The sequence below is a fragment of the Dendrobates tinctorius genome, unplaced genomic scaffold (genome assembly GCF_039654945.1).
Source record: "Dendrobates tinctorius isolate UK_male_01 unplaced genomic scaffold, ASM3965494v1 ptg000013l, whole genome shotgun sequence".
Classification (NCBI taxonomy): domain Eukaryota; kingdom Metazoa; phylum Chordata; class Amphibia; order Anura; family Dendrobatidae; genus Dendrobates; species Dendrobates tinctorius.
The window spans coordinates 6,458,754-6,477,918 of NW_027361681.1; positions in this window are offsets into that span (position 1 = coordinate 6,458,754).

Consider the following 19,165-nt stretch of genomic DNA (forward strand, 5'->3'; position numbering starts at 1 on the left):
GCGCTATGTCACAGGCTCGATGGCACAGCTGTGACCAAAGTGACTAGAGGATAAGGGAGATTTTGAATTTCTGCAGACACTGGACACTTTTGGATTGTGTGAGGCCCACTGAATATCTGAGCGCTATGTCACAGGCTCGATGGCACAGCTGTGACCAAAGTGACTAGAGGATAAGTGAGATTTTGAATTTCTGCAGACACTGGACACTTTTGGATTGTGTGAGGCCCACTGAATATCTGAGCGCTATGTCACAGGCTCGATGGCACAGCTGTGACCAAAGTGACTAGAGGATAAGGGAGATTTTGAATTTCTGCAGACACTTGTGGACACTGGACACTTTTGGATTGTGTGAGGCCCACTGAATATCTGAGCGCTATGTCAAAGGCTCAATGGCACAGCTGTGACCAAAGTGACTAGAGGATAAGTGAGATTTTGAATTTCTGCAGACACTGGACACTTTTGGATTGTGTGAGGCCCACTGAATATCTGAGCGCTATGTCACAGGCTCGATGGCACAACTGTGACCAAAGTGACTAGAGGATAAGTGAGATTTTGAATTTCTGCAGACACTGGACACTTTTGGATTGTGTGAGGCTCACTGAATATCTGAGCGCTATGTCACAGGCTCGATGGCACAGCTGTGACCAAAGTGACTTGAGGATAAGGGAGATTTTGAATTTCTGCAGACACTTGTGGACACTGGACACTTTTCGATTGTGTGAGGCCCACTGAATATCTGAGCGCTATGTCACAGGCTCGATGGCACAGCTGTGACCAAAGTGACTAGAGGATAAGTGAGATTTTGAATTTCTGCAGACACTGGACACTTTTGGATTGTGTGAGGCCCACTGAATATCTGAGTGCTATGTCACAGGCTCGATGGCACAGCTGTGACCAAAGTGACTAGAGGATAAGGGAGATTTTGAATTTCTGCAGACACTGGACACTTTTGGATTGTGTGAGGCCCACTGAATATCTGAGCGCTATGTCACAGGCTCGATGGCACAGCTGTGACCAAAGTGACTAGAGGATAAGGGAGATTTTGAATTTCTGCAGACACTGGACACTTTTGGATTGTGTGAGGCCCACTGAATATCTGAGCGCGATGTCACAGGCTCGATGCCACAGCTGTGACCAAAGTGACTAGAGGATAAGTGAGATTTTGAATTTCTGCAGACACTGGACACTTTTGGATTGTGTGAGGCCCACTGAATATCTGAGCGCTATGTCACAGGCTCGATGGCACAGCTGTGACCAAAGTGACTAGAGGATAAGGGAGATTTTGAATTTCTGCAGACACTTGTTGACACTGGACACTTTTGGATTGTGTGAGGCTTACTGAATATCTGAGCGCTATGTCACAGGCTCGATGGCACAGCTGTGACCAAAGTGACTAGAGGATAAGTGAGATTTTGAATTTCTGCAGACACTGGACACTTTTGGATTGTGTGAGGCCCACTGAATATCTGAGCGCTATGTCACAGGCTCGATGGCACAGCTGTGACCAAAGTGACTAGAGGATAAGGGGGATTTTGAATTTCTGCAGACACTGGACACTTTTGGATTGTGTGAGGCACACTGAATATCTGAGCGCTATGTCACAGGCTCGATGGCACAGCTGTGACAAAAGTGACTAGAGGATAAATGAGATTTTGAATTTCTGCAGACACTGGACACTTTTGGATTGTGTGAGGCCCACTGAATATCTGAGCGCTATGTCGCAGGCTCGATGGCACAGCTGTGACCAAAGTGACTAGAGGATAAGGGAGAATTTGAATTTCTGCAGACACTTGTGGACACTGGACACTTTTGGATTGTGTGAGGCCCACTGAATATCTGAGCACTATGTCACAGGCTCAATGGCACAGCTGTGACCAAAGTGACTAGAGGATAAGGGAGATTTTGAATTTCTGCAGACACTGGACACTTTTGTATTGTGTGAGGCCCACTGAATATCTGAGCGCTATGTCACAGGCTCGATGGCACAGCTGTGACCAAAGTGACTAGAGGATAAGGGAGATTTTGAATTTCTGCAGACACTTGTGGACACTGGACACTTTTGGATTGTGTGAGGCCCACTGAATATCTGAGCGCTATGTCACAGGCTCGATGGCACAGCTGTGACCAAAGTGACTAGAGGATAAGTGAGATTTTGAATTTCTGCAGACACTGGACACTTTTGGATTGTGTGAGGCCCACTGAATATCTGAGCGCTATGTCACAGGCTCGATGGCACAGCTGTGACCAAAGTGACTAGAGGATAAGGGAGATTTTGAATTTCTGCAGACACTGGACACTTTTGGACTGTGTGAGGCCCACTGAATATCTGAGCGCTATGTCACAGGCTCGATGGCACAGCTGTGACCAAAGTGACTAGAGGATAAGGGAGATTTTGAATTTCTGCAGACACTTGTGGACACTGGACACTTTTGGATTGTGTGAGGCCCACTGAATATCTGAGCGCTATGTCACAGGCTCGATGGCACAGCTGTGACCAAAGTGACTAGAGGATAAGGGAGATTTTGAATTTCTGCAGACACTTGTGGACACTGGACACTTTTGGATTGTGTGAGGCCCACTGAATATCAGAGGGCTATGTCACAGGCTCAATGGCACAGGTGTGAAAAAAGTGAATTGTAGAATTGGGCAGAATAGGAATCTCCCTAGAGTGTAGGTCTGTAAGAACGGAACAAGTCCTCCACTTATCCTTCCACAGTGACACACAGATAGCTTCACTGTGGCTGTGATAACAGCCGTTACACGGTACTGTGTGAGGAGCGTACACCGCTGTATGGTGTGAATAAATGCACGCTCAGTACCTTAGCAGGACAAAAAAAAAATTGGGATTGCTTTTAAAAAAGCAGTTTGCAGAGCAGTGGGGAAACAGCAATGCAGCTGTCAGGAAGCCTTAGAAGGCAGCCTAACAACCAACACCGCTGATCCACCACAATATAGCCTCCCCTTGCACTGCACACACAGTGACTGGTGTGTTGCCCACTGAATATCACAGCGCTATGTCACAGGCAGAAATTGGCTAGTGTATCACAAACTACAAGGTGTATGTAGAATTGGGCAGAGTAGGAATCTCCCTAGAGTGCAGGTCTGTAAGAACGGAACATGTCCTCGACTTATTCTCACAGAGTGACACAGATAGCTTCACTGTGGCTGTGATAACAGCCGTTACACTATACTGTGTGAGGAGCGTACACCGCTGTATGGTGTGAAAAAATGCACGCTCAGTACCTCAGCAGGACAAAAAAAAAAATTGGGATTGCTTTTAAAAAAGCAGTTTGCAGCTCAGTACCTCAGCAGGACAAAAAAAAAAAATTGGGATTGCTTTTAAAAAAGCAGTTTGCAGAGCAGTGGGTAAACAGCAATGCAGCTGTCAGGAAGCCTTAGAAGGCAGCCCAACAACCAACACCACTGATACACCACAATATAGCCTCCCCTTGCACTGCACACACAGTGACTGGTGTGTTGTACAGGCACAATCGCTAGCAGCAGAAGCAGTTTTTTTTTCTTCTTCCCTGCCTAACGCTCTCCCTACAGAATCAGCAGCAACCTCTCCCTAGCAGAAGTAAGATGGCGGTCGGAGTGCATGCCCTTTTATACCCCCTGTGACGCCCACCAAAGCAAGCCAATCACTTGCATGCCCTTCTGAAAGATGGTGGTGACCCGTGCCTATGTCATCACGTTGCCCACAGTGTCCGTGGATCCTGATTGGCTGAAAAAGAGCTCAAAACAAACTTTTGAAACGCGACTTTGGCGCGTAAGTCGCCGACCTTGTGGCCGACCTCATCCTAGGGTCGGGTTTCGTTTCATGAAACCCGACTTTGCCAAAAGTCGGCGACTTTTGAAATTTTTCGACCCGTTTCGCTCAACTCTAGTGAGGACCACAAATTGCAAATTGATGTCTAGCTCCCTCCAACCATTGTCTCCACTCTTCAAATGCCCATTTCATGGCCAACAATTCCCGATTCCCCACGTCATAGTTGCGTTCAGATGGGGAAAACTTTCAAGAAAAGAAGGCACAGGGATTCATCTTAGAAGTCACGGGGTCTTTTGGGACAACACAGCTCCTGCACCAATCTCAGAAGCGTCCACCTCCACTTGAAATGGAAGTGAGACATCAGGTTGCCGTAAAACTGGAGCTGAAGTAAATCTCTGCTTAAGCTCCTGAAATGCTGAGACAGCCTCAGGAGACCAATTCAGCACATCAGCTCCCTTCTTGGTCAGATCAGTCACTGGTTTGACAATACTAGAAAAATTACCTATAAATTTACGATAGAAATTAGAAAACCCCAAAAACTTCTGGAGAGCATTAAAAGAAGTAGGCTGAACCCAATCATAAATGGCCTGTACCTTTGCCGGGTCCATTTCAATAGTCGATGGAGACAAGATAAATCCCAAAAATGAAATCCTCTGTACACCAAAGAGGCACTTCGATCCCTTAACAAACAGGAAATTCTCCCTCAAAATCCGGAACACAGTCCGGACATGTTCCACATGGGAATCCCAATCACTAGAAAAGATCAAAATATCATCCAGATAGATGATCAAAAACTTATCCACAAAGTCTTGGAAAATATCATTCATAAAGGATTGGAAGACAGAAGGGGCATTAGAGAGCCCAAAAGGCATCACCAGGTACTCAAAATGTCCCTCCGGAGTATTAAACGCCGTCTTCCATTAATCCCCGTGCTTAATGCGAATAAGATTATACGCCCCCTGAGGTCAAGCTTAGTAAACCGGCAGGCACTCTTAACTCTGGAGAATAAATCAGACATCAGAGGTAAGGGGTACTGATATTTAACCGTCATCTTGTTAAGGGAACGATAATCAATACACGGTCTTAATGAACCATCTTTCTTGGCCACAAAAAAAAAAACAGCGCCTAACGGTGATGAGGATGGTCTAATATGACCCTTCTCCAACGACTCCTTAATATAGGATCACATAGCATCATGTTTGGGTACAGATAAGTTGAAAAGCCGACCCTTGGGAAATTTACACCCAGGCATCAACTCAATTGTACAGTCATAACTCCTAAGAGGAGGCAAAGACGCAGACTTACTCTCACTAAAAACATCAGAGAAATCAGCCAGATAATCAGGAATATCATGAGACTGAGGAGAGGTGGAGAAAACAGGAGCATCCCTAAGAACACAGTGACCACCCCAACTCACCACAGACACAGATTTCCAACCAGTTTGCAACCAGGGGAACCCAAGGACAATAGTATCATGCAAATTATGTAGCACCAAAAATTTACAATTTTCTTGGTGGTCTGGGACAACTCGCATTATCACCTGGGTCCAAAACTGAGGTTTATTCTCCGCCAAAGGAGTGGCATCAATACCCCTCAAAGGAATGGGCATCTGCAGAGGCATCATGGACAAACCACAACATTTAGCAAAGTCCAAATCCATCAGATTCAGAGCTGCTCCTGAATCCACAAAAGCCTTAGTGGAAAATGTGGACAAGGAGCAGATCAGAGTAATTGCCAAAAGGAACTTAGGTTGTATACTGCCCACATTAAATGTGTGTGCAAAACGTTTCTCTCGTTTAGGGCAGACAGAAATAGTATGAGAGGCGTCTCCACAGAAAAAACACAGCTTATTACGCCTTCTAAACTCCCGACTAGAGTTGAGCGAAACGGGTCGAAAAAATTCAAAAGTCGCCGACTTTTGGCAAAGTCGGGTTTCATGAAACGAAACCCGACCCTAGGATGAGGTCGGCCACGAGGTCGGCGACTTACGCGCCAAAGTCGCGTTTCAAAAGTTTGTTTTGCGCTCTTTTTCAGCCAATCAGGATCCACGGACACTGTGGGCAACGTGATGACCTAGGCACGGGTCACCACCATCTTTCAGAAGGGCATGCAAGTGATTGGCTTGCTTTGGTGGGCGTCACAGGGGGTATAAAAGGGCGTGCACGCCGACCGCCATCTTACTTCTGCCGATCTTAGTATAGGGAGAGGTTGCTGCTGATTCTGTAGGGAGAGCGTTAGGCAGGGAAGAAGACAAAAGAACTGCTTCTGCTGCTAGCGATTTGGCTTGCACAACACACAAGTCACTGTGTGTGCAGTGCAAGGGGAGGCTATATTGTGGTGTATCAGTGGTGTTGGTTGTTGGGCTGCCTTCTAAGGCTTCCTAACACGCTGGCATTGCTGTTTACCCACTGCTCCGCAAACTGCTTTTTTAAAAGCAATCCAATCTCCCTTATCCTCTAGTCACTTTTGTCACAGCTGTGCCATCGAGCGTGTCACATAGCGCTCAGATATCAGTGGGCCTCACACAATCCACAAGTGTCCAGTGTCCAAAAGTGTACGCAGAGATTCAAAATCTCCATTATCCTCTCGTCACTTTGGTCACAGGCAGCTGTGCCATCGAGTGTGTCACATAGCACTCAGATATCAGTGGGCCTCACACAATCTACAAATGTCTAGTGTCCAAAAGTGTACGCAGAGATTCAAAATCTCTATTATCCTCTTGTCACTTTGGTCACAGGCAGCTGTGCCATCGAGCGTGTCACATAGCGCTCAGATATCAGTGGGCCTCACACAATCTACAAGTGTCCAGTGTCCAAAAGTGTACGCAGAGAATCAAAATCTCCATTATCCTCTCGTCACTTTGCTCACAGGCAGCTGTGCCATCGAGCGTGTCACATAGCGCTCAGATATCAGTGGGCCTCACACAATCCACAAGTGTCCAGTGTCCAAAAGTGTACGCAGAGATTCAAAATCTCCATTATCCTCTCGTCACTTTGGTCACAGGCAGCTGTGCCATCGAGCGTGTCACATAGCGCTCAGATATCAGTGGGCCTCACACAATCTACAAGTGTCCAGTGTCCAAAAGTGTACGCAGAGATTCAAAATCTCCATTATCCTCTCGTCACTTTGGTCACAGGCAGCTGTGCCATCGAGCGTGTCACATAGCGCTCAGATATCAGTGGGCCTCACACAATCTACAAGTGTCCAGTGTCCAAAAGTGTACGCAGAGATTCAAAATCTCCATTATCCTCTCGTCACTTTGGTCACAGGCAGCTGTGCCATCGAGCGTGTCACATAGCGCTCAGATATCAGTGGGCCTCACACAATCTACAAGTGTCCAGTGTCCAAAAGTGTACGCAGAGAATCAAAATCTCCATTATCCTCTCGTCACTTTGGTCACAGGCAGCTGTGCCATCGAGCGTGTCACATAGCGCTCAGATATCAGTGGGCCTCACACAATCCACAAGTGTCCAGTGTCCAAAAGTGTACGCAGAGATTCAAAATCTCCATTATCCTCTCGTCACTTTGGTCACAGGCAGCTGTGCCATCGAGCGTGTCACATAGCGCTCAGATATCAGTGGGCCTTACACAATCTACAAGTGTCCAGTGTCCAAAAGTGTACGCAGAGATTCAAAATCTCCATTATCCTCTCGTCACTTTGGTCACAGGCAGCTGTGCCATCGAGCGTGTCACATAGCGCTCAGATATCAGTGGGCCTCACACAATCTACAAGTGTCCAGTGTCCAAAAGTGTACGCAGAGATTCAAAATCTCCATTATCCTCTCGTCACTTTGGTCACAGGCAGCTGTGCCATCGAGCGTGTCACATAGCGCTCAGATATCAGTGGGCCTCACACAATCTACAAGTGTCCAGTGTCCAAAAGTGTACGCAGAGAATCAAAATCTCCATTATCCTCTCGTCACTTTGGTCACAGGCAGCTGTGCCATCGAGCGTGGCACATAGCGCTCAGATATCAGTGGGCCTCACACAATCCACAAGTGTCCAGTGTCCAAAAGTGTACGCAGAGATTCAAAATCTCCATTATCCTCTCGTCACTTTGGTCACAGGCAGCTGTGCCATCGAGCGTGTCACATAGCGCTCAGATATCAGTGGGCCTCACACAATCCACAAGTGTCCAGTGTCCAAAAGTGTACGCAGAGATTCAAAATCTCCATTATCCTCTCGTCACTTTGGTCACAGGCAGCTGTGCCATCGAGCGTGTCACATAGCGCTCAGATATCAGTGGGCCTCACACAATCTACAAGTGTCCAGTGTCCAAAAGTGTACGCAGAGATTCAAAATCTCCATTATCCTCTCGTCACTTTGGTCACAGGCAGCTGTGCCATCGAGCGTGTCACATAGCGCACAGATATCAGTGGGCCTCACACAATCTACAAGTGTCCAGTGTCCAAAAGTGTACGCAGAGATTCAAAATCTCCATTATCCTCTCGTCACTTTGGTCACAGGCAGCTGTGCCATCGAGGGTGTCACATAGCGCTCAGATATCAGTGGGCCTCACACAATCTACAAGTGTCCAGTGTCCAAAAGTGTACGCAGAGATTCAAAATCTCCATTATCCTCTCATCACTTTGGTCACAGGCAGCTGTGCCATCGAGCGTGTCACATAGCGCTCAGATATCAGTGGGCCTCACACAATCTACAAGTGTCCAGTGTCCAAAAGTGTACGCAGAGATTCAAAATCTCCATTATCCTCTCGTCACTTTGGTCACAGGCAGCTGTGCCATCGAGCGTGTCACCTAGCGCTCAGATATCAGTGGGCCTCACACAATCTACAAGTGTCCAGTGTCCAAAAGTGTACGCAGAGGATCAAAATCTCCATTATCCTCTCGTCACTTTGGTCACAGGCAGCTGTGCCATCGAGCGTGTCACATAGCGCTCAGATATCAGTGGGCCTCACACAATCTACAAGTGTCCAGTGTCCAAAAGTGTACGCAGAGATTCAAAATCTCCATTATCCTCTCGTCACTTTGGTCACAGGCAGCTGTGCCATCGAGCGTGTCACATAGCGCTCAGATATCAGTGGACCTCACACAATCTACAAGTGTCCAGTGTCCAAAAGTGTACGCAGAGATTCAAAATCTCCATTATCCTCTCGTCACTTTGGTCACAGGCAGCTGTGCCATCGAGCGTGTCACATAGCACTCAGATATCAGTGGGCCTCACACAATCTACAAGTGTCCAGTGTCCAAAAGTGTACGCAGAGATTCAAAATCTCCATTATCCTCTCGTCACTTTGGTCACAGGCAGCTGTGCCATCGAGCGTGTCACATAGCGCTCAGATATCAGTGGGCCTCACACAATCTACAAGTGTCCAGTGTCCAAAAGTGTACGCAGAGATTCAAAATCTCCATTATCCTCTCGTCACTTTGGTCACAGGCAGCTGTGCCATCGAGCGTGTCACATAGCGCTCAGATATCAGTGGGCCTCACACAATCTACAAGTGTCCAGTGTCCAAAAGTGTACGCAGAGAATCAAAATCTCCATTATCCTCTCGTCACTTTGGTCACAGGCAGCTGTGCCATCGAGCGTGTCACATAGCGCTCAGATATCAGTGGGCCTCACACAATCCACAAGTGTCCAGTGTCCAAAAGTGTACGCAGAGATTCAAAATCTCCATTATCCTCTCGTCACTTTGGTCACAGGCAGCTGTGCCATCGAGCGTGTCACATAGCGCTCAGATATCAGTGGGCCTTACACAATCTACAAGTGTCCAGTGTCCAAAAGTGTACGCAGAGATTCAAAATCTCCATTATCCTCTCGTCACTTTGGTCACAGGCAGCTGTGCCATCGAGCGTGTCACATAGCGCTCAGATATCAGTGGGCCTCACACAATCTACAAGTGTCCAGTGTCCAAAAGTGTACGCAGAGATTCAAAATCTCCATTATCCTCTCGTCACTTTGGTCACAGGCAGCTGTGCCATCGAGCGTGTCACATAGCGCTCAGATATCAGTGGGCCTCACACAATCTACAAGTGTCCAGTGTCCAAAAGTGTACGCAGAGAATCAAAATCTCCATTATCCTCTCGTCACTTTGGTCACAGGCAGCTGTGCCATCGAGCGTGGCACATAGCGCTCAGATATCAGTGGGCCTCACACAATCCACAAGTGTCCAGTGTCCAAAAGTGTACGCAGAGATTCAAAATCTCCATTATCCTCTCGTCACTTTGGTCACAGGCAGCTGTGCCATCGAGCGTGTCACATAGCGCTCAGATATCAGTGGGCCTCACACAATCCACAAGTGTCCAGTGTCCAAAAGTGTACGCAGAGATTCAAAATCTCCATTATCCTCTCGTCACTTTGGTCACAGGCAGCTGTGCCATCGAGCGTGTCACATAGCGCTCAGATATCAGTGGGCCTCACACAATCTACAAGTGTCCAGTGTCCAAAAGTGTACGCAGAGATTCAAAATCTCCATTATCCTCTCGTCACTTTGGTCACAGGCAGCTGTGCCATCGAGCGTGTCACATAGCGCACAGATATCAGTGGGCCTCACACAATCTACAAGTGTCCAGTGTCCAAAAGTGTACGCAGAGATTCAAAATCTCCATTATCCTCTCGTCACTTTGGTCACAGGCAGCTGTGCCATCGAGGGTGTCACATAGCGCTCAGATATCAGTGGGCCTCACACAATCTACAAGTGTCCAGTGTCCAAAAGTGTACGCAGAGATTCAAAATCTCCATTATCCTCTCATCACTTTGGTCACAGGCAGCTGTGCCATCGAGCGTGTCACATAGCGCTCAGATATCAGTGGGCCTCACACAATCTACAAGTGTCCAGTGTCCAAAAGTGTACGCAGAGATTCAAAATCTCCATTATCCTCTCGTCACTTTGGTCACAGGCAGCTGTGCCATCGAGCGTGTCACCTAGCGCTCAGATATCAGTGGGCCTCACACAATCTACAAGTGTCCAGTGTCCAAAAGTGTACGCAGAGGATCAAAATCTCCATTATCCTCTCGTCACTTTGGTCACAGGCAGCTGTGCCATCGAGCGTGTCACATAGCGCTCAGATATCAGTGGGCCTCACACAATCTACAAGTGTCCAGTGTCCAAAAGTGTACGCAGAGATTCAAAATCTCCATTATCCTCTCGTCACTTTGGTCACAGGCAGCTGTGCCATCGAGCGTGTCACATAGCGCTCAGATATCAGTGGACCTCACACAATCTACAAGTGTCCAGTGTCCAAAAGTGTACGCAGAGATTCAAAATCTCCATTATCCTCTCGTCACTTTGGTCACAGGCAGCTGTGCCATCGAGCGTGTCACATAGCGCTCAGATATCAGTGGGCCTCACACAATCTACAAGTGTCCAGTGTCCACAAGTGTACGCAGAGATTCAAAATCTCCATTATCCTCTCGTCACTTTGGTCACAGGCAGCTGTGCCATCGAGCGTGTCACATAGCGCTCAGATATCAGTGGGCCTCACACAATCTACAAGTGTCCAGTGTCCAAAAGTGTACGCATAGATTCAAATTCTCCATTATCCTCTCGTCACTTTGGTCACAGGCAGCTGTGCCATCGAGCGTGTCACATAGTGCTCAGATATCAGTGGGCCTCACACAATCTACAAGTGTCCAGTGTCCAAAAGTGTACGCAGAGATTCAAAATCTCCATTATCCTCTCGTCACTTTGGTCACAGGCAGCTGTGCCATCGAGCGTGTCACATAGCGCTCAGATATCAGTGGGCCTCACACAATCTACAAGTGTCCAGTGTCCAAAAGTGTACGCAGAGAATCAAAATCTCCATTATCCTCTCGTCACTTTGGTCACAGGCAGCTGTGCCATCGAGCGTGTCACATAGCGCTCAGATATCAGTGGGCCTCACACAATCTACAAGTGTCCAGTGTCCAAAAGTGTACGCAGAGATTCAAAATCTCCATTATCCTCTCGTCACTTTGGTCACAGGCAGCTGTGCCATCGAGCGTGTCACATAGCGCTCAGATATCAGTGGGCCTCACACAATCTAAAAGTGTCCAGTGTCCAAAAGTGTACGCAGAGATTCAAAATCTCCATTATCCTCTCGTCACTTTGGTCACAGGCAGCTGTGCCATCGAGCGTGTCACATAGCGCTCAGATATAAGTGGGCCTCACACAATCCACAAGTGTCCAGTGTCCAAAAGTGTACGCAGAGATTCAAAATCTCCATTATCCTCTCGTCACTTTGTTCACAGGCAGCTGTGCCATCGAGCGTGTCACATAGCGCTCAGATATCAGTGGGCCTCACACAATCCACAAGTGTCCAGTGTCCAAAAGTGTACGCAGAGATTCAAAATCTCCATTATCCTCTCGTCACTTTGGTCACAGGCAGCTGTGCCATCGAGCGTGGCACATAGCGCTCAGATATCAGTGGGCCTCACACAATCCACAAGTGTCCAGTGTCCAAAAGTGTACGCAGAGATTCAAAATCTCCATTATCCTCTCGTCACTTTGGTCACAGGCAGCTGTGCCATCGAGCGTGTCACATAGCGCTCAGATATCAGTGGGCCTCACACAATCTACAAGTGTCCAGTGTCCAAAAGTGTACGCAGAGATTCAAAATCTCCATTATCCTCTCGTCACTTTGGTCACAGGCAGCTGTGCCATCGAGCGTGTCACATAGCGCTCAGATATCAGTGGGCCTCACACAATCTACAAGTGTCCAGTGTCCAAAAGTGTACGCAGAGATTCAAAATCTCCATTATCCTCTCGTCACTTTGGTCACAGGCAGCTGTGCCATCGAGCGTGTCACATAGCGCTCAGATATCAGTGGGCCTCACACAATCTACAAGTGTCCAGTGTCCAAAAGTGTACGCAGAGATTCAAAATTTCCATTATCCTCTCGTCACTTTGGTCACAGGCAGCTGTGCCATCGAGCGTGTCACATAGCGCTCAGATATCAGTGGGCCTCACACAATCTACAAGTGTCCAGTGTCCAAAAGTGTGTGCAGAGATTCAAAATCTCCATTATCCTCTCATCACTTTGGTCACAGGCAGCTGTGCCATCGAGCGTGTCACATAGCGCTCAGATATCAGTGGGCCTCACACAATCTACAAGTGTCCAGTGTCCAAAAGTGTAGGCAGAGATTCAAAATCTCCATTATCCTCTCGTCACTTTGGTCACAGGCAGCTGTGCCATCGAGCGTGTCACATAGCGCTCAGATATCAGTGGGCCTCACACAATCTACAAGTGTCCAGTGTCCAAAAGTGTACGCAGAGAATCACAATCTCCATTATCCTCTCGTCACTTTGGTCACAGGCAGCTGTGCCATCGAGCGTGTCACATAGCGCTCAGATATCAGTGGGCCTCACACAATCTACAAGTGTCCAGTGTCCAAAAGTGTACGCAGAGATTCAAAATCTCCATTATCCTCTCGTCACTTTGGTCACAGGCAGCTGTGCCATCGAGCGTGTCACATAGCGCTCAGATATCAGTGGGCCTCACACAATCTACAAGTGTCCAGTGTCCAAAAGTGTACGCAGAGATTCAAAATCTCCATTATCCTCTCGTCACTTTGGTCACAGGCAGCTGTGCCATCGAGCGTGTCACATAGCGCTCAGATATCAGTGGGCCTCACACAATCTACAAGTGTCCAGTGTCCAAAAGTGTATGCAGAGATTCAAAATCTCCATTATCCTCTCGTCACTTTGGTCACAGGCAGCTGTGCCATCGAGCGTGTCACATAGCGCTCAGATATCAGTGGGCCTCACACAATCTACAAGTGTCCAGTGTCCAAAAGTGTACGCAGAGATTCAAAATCTCCATTATCCTCTCGTCACTTTGGTCACAGGCAGCTGTGCCATCGAGCGTGTCACATAGCGCTCAGATATCAGTGGGCCTCACACAATCTACAAGTGTCCAGTGTCCAAAAGTGTACGCAGAGATTCAAAATCTCCATTATCCTCTCGTAACTTTGGTCACAGGCAGCTGTGCCATCGAGCGTGTCAAATAGCGCTCAGATATCAGTGGGCCTCACACAATCTACAAGTGTCCAGTGTCCAAAAGTGTACGCAGAGATTCAAAATCTCCATTATCCTCTCGTCACTTTGGTCACAGGCAGCTGTGCCATCGAGCGTGTCACATAGCGCTCAGATATCAGTGGGCCTCACACAATCTACAAGTGTCCAGTGTCCAAAAGTGTACGCATAGATTCAAATTCTCCATTATCCTCTCGTCACTTTGGTCACAGGCAGCTGTGCCATCGAGCGTGTCACATAGTGCTCAGATATCAGTGGGCCTCACACAATCTACAAGTGTCCAGTGTCCAAAAGTGTACGCAGAGATTCAAAATCTCCATTATCCTCTTGTCACTTTGGTCACAGGCAGCTGTGCCATCGAGCGTGTCACATAGCGCTCAGATATCAGTGGGCCTCACACAATCTACAAGTGTCCAGTGTCCAAAAGTGTACGCAGAGAATCAAAATCTCCATTATCCTCTCGTCACTTTGGTCACAGGCAGCTGTGCCATCGAGCGTGTCACATAGCGCTCAGATATCAGTGGGCCTCACACAATCTACAAGTGTCCAGTGTCCAAAAGTGTACGCAGAGATTCAAAATCTCCATTATCCTCTCGTCACTTTGGTCACAGGCAGCTGTGCCATCGAGCGTGTCACATAGCGCTCAGATATCAGTGGGCCTCACACAATCTACAAGTGTCCAGTGTCCAAAAGTGTACGCAGAGAATCAAAATCTCCATTATCCTCTCGTCACTTTGGTCACAGGCAGCTGTGCCATCGAGCGTGTCACATAGCGCTCAGATATCAGTGGGCCTCACACAATCCACAAGTGTCCAGTGTCCAAAAGTGTACGCAGAGATTCAAAATCTCCATTATCCTCTCGTCACTTTGGTCACAGGCAGCTGTGCCATCGAGCGTGTCACATAGCGCTCAGATATCAGTGGGCCTCACACAATCTACAAGTGTCCAGTGTCCAAAAGTGTACGCAGAGATTCAAAATCTCCATTATCCTCTCGTCACTTTGGTCACAGGCAGCTGTACCATCGAGCGTGTCACATAGCGCTCAGATATCAGTGGGCCTCACACAATCCACAAGTGTCCAGTGTCCAAAAGTGTACGCAGAGATTCAAAATCTCCATTATCCTCTCGTCACTTTGGTCACAGGCAGCTGTGCCATCGAGCGTGTCACATAGCGCTCAGATATCAGTGGGCCTCACACAATCTACAAGTGTCCAGTGTCCAAAAGTGTACGCGGAGATTCAAAATCTCCATTATCCTCTCATCACTTTGGTCACAGGCAGCTGTGCCATCGAGCGTGTCACATAGCGCTCAGATATCAGTGGGCCTCACACAATCTACAAGTGTCCATTGTCCAAAAGTGTACGCAGAGAATCAAAATCTCCATTATCCTCTCGTCACTTTGGTCACAGGCAGCTGTGCCATCGAGCGTGTCACATAGCGCTCAGATATCAGTGGGCCTCACACAATCTGCAAGTGTCCAGTGTCCAAAAGTGTACGCAGAGATTCAAAATCTCCATTATCCTCTCGTCACTTTGGTCACAGGCAGCTGTGCCATCGAGCGTGTCACATAGCGCTCAGATATCAGTGGGCCTCACACAATCTACAAGTGTCCAGTGTCCAAAAGTGTACGCAGAGATTCAAAATCTCCATTATCCTCTCGTCACTTTGGTCACAGGCAGCTGTGCCATCGAGCGTGTCACATAGCGCTCAGATATCAGTGGGCCTCACACAATCTAAAAGTGTCCAGTGTCCAAAAGTGTACGCAGAGATTCAAAATCTCCATTATCCTCTCGTCACTTTGGTCACAGGCAGCTGTGCCATCGAGCGTGTCACATAGCGCTCAGATATAAGTGGGCCTCACACAATCCACAAGTGTCCAGTGTCCAAAAGTGTACGCAGAGATTCAAAATCTCCATTATCCTCTCGTCACGTTGTTCACAGGCAGCTGTGCCATCGAGCGTGTCACATAGCGCTCAGATATCAGTGGGCCTCACACAATCCACAAGTGTCCAGTGTCCAAAAGTGTACGCAGAGATTCAAAATCTCCATTATCCTCTCGTCACTTTGGTCACAGGCAGCTGTGCCATCGAGCGTGTCACATAGCGCTCAGATATCAGTGGGCCTCACACAATCCACAAGTGTCCAGTGTCCAAAAGTGTACGCAGAGATTCAAAATCTCCATTATCCTCTCGTCACTTTGGTCACAGGCAGCTGTGCCATCGAGCGTGTCACATAGCGCTCAGATATCAGTGGGCCTCACACAATCTACAAGTGTCCAGTGTCCAAAAGTGTACGCAGAGATTCAAAATCTCCATTATCCTCTCGTCACTTTGGTCACAGGCAGCTGTGCCATCGAGCGTGTCACATAGCGCTCAGATATCAGTGGGCCTCACACAATCTACAAGTGTCCAGTGTCCAAAAGTGTACGCAGAGATTCAAAATCTCCATTATCCTCTCGTCACTTTGGTCACAGGCAGCTGTGCCATCGAGCGTGTCACATAGCGCTCAGATATCAGTGGGCCTCACACAATCTACAAGTGTCCAGTGTCCAAAAGTGTACGCAGAGATTCAAAATTTCCATTATCCTCTCGTCACTTTGGTCACAGGCAGCTGTGCCATCGAGCGTGTCACATAGCGCTCAGATATCAGTGGGCCTCACACAATCTACAAGTGTCCAGTGTCCAAAAGTGTGTGCAGAGATTCAAAATCTCCATTATCCTCTCATCACTTTGGTCACAGGCAGCTGTGCCATCGAGCGTGTCACATAGCGCTCAGATATCAGTGGGCCTCACACAATCTACAAGTGTCCAGTGTCCAAAAGTGTAGGCAGAGATTCAAAATCTCCATTATCCTCTCGTCACTTTGGTCACAGGCAGCTGTGCCATCGAGCGTGTCACATAGCGCTCAGATATCAGTGGGCCTCACACAATCTACAAGTGTCCAGTGTCCAAAAGTGTACGCAGAGAATCACAATCTCCATTATCCTCTCGTCACTTTGGTCACAGGCAGCTGTGCCATCGAGCGTGTCACATAGCGCTCAGATATCAGTGGGCCTCACACAATCTACAAGTGTCCAGTGTCCAAAAGTGTACGCAGAGATTCAAAATCTCCATTATCCTCTCGTCACTTTGGTCACAGGCAGCTGTGCCATCGAGCGTGTCACATAGCGCTCAGATATCAGTGGGCCTCACACAATCTACAAGTGTCCAGTGTCCAAAAGTGTACGCAGAGATTCAAAATCTCCATTATCCTCTCGTCACTTTGGTCACAGGCAGCTGTGCCATCGAGCGTGTCACATAGCGCTCAGATATCAGTGGGCCTCACACAATCTACAAGTGTCCAGTGTCCAAAAGTGTATGCAGAGATTCAAAATCTCCATTATCCTCTCGTCACTTTGGTCACAGGCAGCTGTGCCATCGAGCGTGTCACATAGCGCTCAGATATCAGTGGGCCTCACACAATCTACAAGTGTCCAGTGTCCAAAAGTGTACGCAGAGATTCAAAATCTCCATTATCCTCTCGTCACTTTGGTCACAGGCAGCTGTGCCATCGAGCGTGTCACATAGCGCTCAGATATCAGTGGGCCTCACACAATCTACAAGTGTCCAGTGTCCAAAATTGTACGCAGAGAATCAAAATCTCCATTATCCTCTCGTCACTTTGGTCACAGGCAGCTGTGCCATCGAGAGTGTCACATAGCGCTCAGATATCAGTGGGCCTCACACAATCTACAAGTGTCCAGTGTCCAAAAGTGTACGCAGAGATTCAAAATCTCCATTATCCTCTCGTAACTTTGGTCACAGGCAGCTGTGCCATCGAGCGTGTCAAATAGCGCTCAGATATCAGTGGGCCTCACACAATCTACAAGTGTCCAGTGTCCAAAAGTGTACGCAGAGATTCAAAATCTCCATTATCCTCTCGTCACTTTGGTCACAGGCAGCTGTGCCATCGAGCGTGTCACATAGCGCTCAGATATCAGTGGGCCTCACACAATCTACAAGTGTCCAGTGTCCAAAAGTGTACGCAGAGATTCAAAATCTCCATTATCCTCTCGTCACTTTGGTCACAGGCAGCTGTGCCATCGAGCGTGTCACATAGCGCTCAGATATCAGTGGGCCTCACACAATCTACAAGTGTCCAGTGTCCAAAAGTGTACGCAGAGATTCAAAATCTCCATTATCCTCTCGTCACTTTGGTCACAGGCAGCTGTGCCATCGAGCGTGTCACATAGCGCTCAGATATCAGTGGGCCTCACACAATCTGCAAGTGTCCAGTGTCCAAAAGTGTACGCAGAGAATCAAAATCTCCATTATCCTCTCATCACTTTGGTCACAGGCAGCTGTGCCATCGAGCGTGTCACATAGCGCTCAGATATCAGTGGGCCTCACACAATCTACAAGTGTCCAGTGTCCAAAAGTGTACGCAGAGATTCAAAATCTCCATTATCCTCTCGTCACTTTGGTCACAGGCAGCTGTGCCATCGAGCGTGTCACATAGCGCTCAGATATCAGTGGGCCTCACACAATCTACAAGTGTCCAGTGTCCAAAAGTGTACGCAGAGATTCAAAATCTCCATTATCCTCTCGTCACTTTGGTCACAGGCAGCTGTGCCATCGAGCGTGTCACATAGCGCTCAGATATCAGTGGGCCTCACACAATCTACAAGTGTCCAGTGTCCAAAAGTGTACGCAGAGATTCAAAATCTCCATTATCCTCTCGTCACTTTGGTCACAGGCAGCTGTGCCAGCGAGCGTGTCACATAGCGCTCAGATATCAGTGGGCCTCACACAATCCAAAAGTGTCCACTGTCCACAAGTGTGTGCAGAAATTCTAAATCTCCCCTGTCCTATAGACACCTTTTACCTTGTTTTATATTACTATATAGTTTGTTGGATTTTGTCTACATTTCTACCAAAAATGAAGAAGGCTGGTGGAAGAGGCCGTGGAATTGGGCGGGGGTTGGCAGCTGGTAATGATGGTGTTGGTGGTGGATCTGATGGTAGTGGCAAGAGCAAAATAGGACCGAATGCAGGAGGTGCTGACCCTGCGTCATCGTCTGGCTACATAAGGCCTCGAACGCTTAGTTTTCTAGGAGTTGGCAAACCGCTTTTAAAGGCAGAGCATCAGGAAAAAGTTTTGTCTTACATTGCTGACTCAGCCTCCAGCTCTATCGCCTCCTCTTCTTCAGTTGTAAAAAGTAAAAGCACTGAGTCGTCATTGGAGGCTCATGTTCATGAACCACACCTTTCCTTGTGTCCTTCACCCCAACCAAGATTGAAGGATGACGCAGGCCATACTACTGATTACTCCATGGAGCTGTTTTCACATACCATGCCTGGATTATCAAGTCAAATGGTGAATTACCCAGGCTAAGATGAATCTGACATGGAGTGCACTGATGCACAGCCGCTGATGGATGGTTC